Source organism: Frankliniella occidentalis, unplaced genomic scaffold (genome assembly GCF_000697945.3).
Source record: "Frankliniella occidentalis isolate FOCC.00 unplaced genomic scaffold, Focc_3.1 Scaffold352, whole genome shotgun sequence".
Taxonomy (NCBI): Eukaryota; Metazoa; Arthropoda; class Insecta; order Thysanoptera; family Thripidae; genus Frankliniella; species Frankliniella occidentalis.
The window spans coordinates 263,078-265,675 of NW_026267475.1; positions in this window are offsets into that span (position 1 = coordinate 263,078).

The window sequence follows — 2,598 nt, forward strand, 5'->3', positions numbered from 1 at the left end:
CGCCACACCGCGCCTCCCGCCGCCGCGCGGCACCGCTCCACGCCGCGCGAGGTCAGACCGCAGCACTGCTCATGAAACGCTGATGTGGGCCACGATTGAGGCGGAGCGGGGCGGGCGGGGCGGGCCGCGGTGGTTGGCATCGGCACCACCCGCTCTCCAGCACCGCCACCACTAGGAGGGCCCACCTCGGCAGCGGGGAGGGGAAACGTATCGGAAAACTCGTGTGTGCTTCGCTCGTACCCTGACGAAACTCTCTGGACCGTGGCGGCCGCGAGCACCTGAAACTTCCCCTAGGCACGGCGCCACGCCACGCTCAGCCGCCCCCGGAGAAGGGTTGCCACCTCAACCTCAAACCAACCAACGCCAAGCCAGGCAGCTGCACCCAAAGCAGTGTGCGTGTCGCCGAGCGCGGGGCTGGGGCGGCGCACTCACTCCACTCCACAATGCCAATCCAGCTGTGTGTTTGCTGGAGGCCTCCTGTCCTCGCGGCGGTGCGGGCTGCGCCGGGCCGTGCTCACTCGGCTCCCGGAATACGATTGATTGGAGCCTGCCAAGGCGGATGCACACCGGCTCCGCGCCGCTCTGCGACAACATCCAGCGGCTGCCTCCACAAACAAAGTCGTTCCGCCCGCGGGCTGCACTTACCTCCTGTTCGCTGTCCTCAGGAGCGGCGGGCGGGGGTGAGGGGCGCGGCTGGGCGGGGCGCTGAGGGGACTTCCCTACGTTCCGCTGGGGGACGCGCGCGCGCTGCTACCTGCCCGGCGACACCATCCCCGCCCTCAGGCTGCCCGCCGGCGGCACGCTCATCCGGCTGCACAGGATGCCGACGACACGTTGTTATTGGAGTCCGCGACCGGCTCTCTGCTTTCTGTCTCTGTCTCTCTGGGTCTCGCCCGGCTTGCTCCTCGCCCGCAGGCCCGCGGCCCCGAGCCCGCTCGGCCCCGCTCGGCCCCGCTCGGCCCCGCTGCTGGTGGTGAGCCGCCGTGAGCCCCGTGAGGCGGTGGTGTACGGCGGTGAGCGAGCGTTGTGTATTTCCGCGGATCTCGGTTGGCCGAGTGCTTGCCGACTCGCTGGTTGGTCGCGGACTGACGGCGCACAGTCTCGTGTCGGGCTCGGGGCCCTCCCGCCTCGCCCTCCCGCCCTCCCGCGCGCCGGGGTCCCACCCCCAGCCCCCACCACCCCTCCGGCGCGCGCCGCTCCCGCGGGGCCCCGCAGCTTCCATCCGAGGCGCGAGGAGGACGGTGCCGAGCCCCGAGGCACCCCGTCGACACCAGCCCCCTCCCTGGCTTTGAAGCGCGAGCTGGCGCGAGCCCGCGGCCCTGCCTCAAGGCAGGGGTTGGTGTGCTGCGGAGCGGTCCGAGAGCAGCGGCGGTTGCAAGGAGTTTAGCAGGGGATTGTCGGGCCCTAGCCTGGCCCGTGCCCGCCCTTGCAGGACTTGTTCGCAGCCTGGCAGGGGTGACAGTCTACAGATTGCATCCTCCTGACTTCAAAGCCGCGCCCAGCTGCCCGCCCCCCGCTCGGCCCTGGACGTCCCTACCGTACCCTGCCTCCCCAGTCTTGGAGGCGGAGGCAGACCCTTGAGGCTCCGTCGGTCCCGCCCGGTCCCGCGCCGCGCCAGAGTGACAGCAACACCGAGTCCCACTGCTGCCACCGCTGCTGAAAGGGATCCCCTCCATTTCGCTTCTTTTTTCTGCATTTCAGACAGTAGGGATGTCCCACGCGACATTGCAGACAGCGCGCGAAAAACAAACTCGTGTTTTGCCCTGGAGTGGCGGGGCGTGGCGCGGGGGACACGTCGCTGCAGGCCATGCTGGGCCGCGAGGCCGCGGGGCGCCCGGGGCGTAGCTGCTGCTGCTGCTCTGGTTGTCAACCCGCTGGTCTCTATTTTTTCCCCAGCCCCGCCCCGCTCTGTCCCCCGGACTCTACCCCTGCCCCCCTGCCCGGCCCCGCCGGCCCCGGCCATTCTAATTTCCTACGGCCCGGACGGGGTTGTTCCCGGCGGAGGCTCGGGCTGCACAGCACAGCGCCAGAGGCGGCCAGCCAGAGCTCGGGCCCGAGGCCTGCAGCCCGCCGCCCCTCGGCGCGAGTGCGGTCCACGGCGCGGCCCGTGGCCAGGGCGCATCCGGCCGACCGACTCGTTCGATGGGGAGGGACAACCCTGTCTGCCACCCCTACCTCCCCTCCCCTCTCCCCCTCCGCCCTCCTCTCGCCCCTCCCCCAGCTCGTCGCGCGGCATTCACCGGGGCCGGACCCAGAGAATGAGGCAGAGTAGAGATAAACGCAGAACAGCGTGTGGTGCTAAATATAGCCAGCACGCTCGGGGAGGGTCAAAAGGTTGGGGGCAGGCAAGAGAAAGGAGCCGAGGGGGGAGAGGGGGAGAGCGCGGCGGGGGTGGCGGCCAGGGGGTGGAGCGGGAGAGCAAGGGGTGAGCAGACAGGAGTAGGGGGCACGACGAGGCAAAAGAGGCGTCCTGGGGTGTGCGGCCGTACCGGGACGACGGACCCACTTTGACACATAATAGTGAGGACTTAGATAAACAAAGTCGTTGCAAAGCCGAGACGAGACTGGGTCGGGATGGGATAGAGGGGGGAAGGGAGG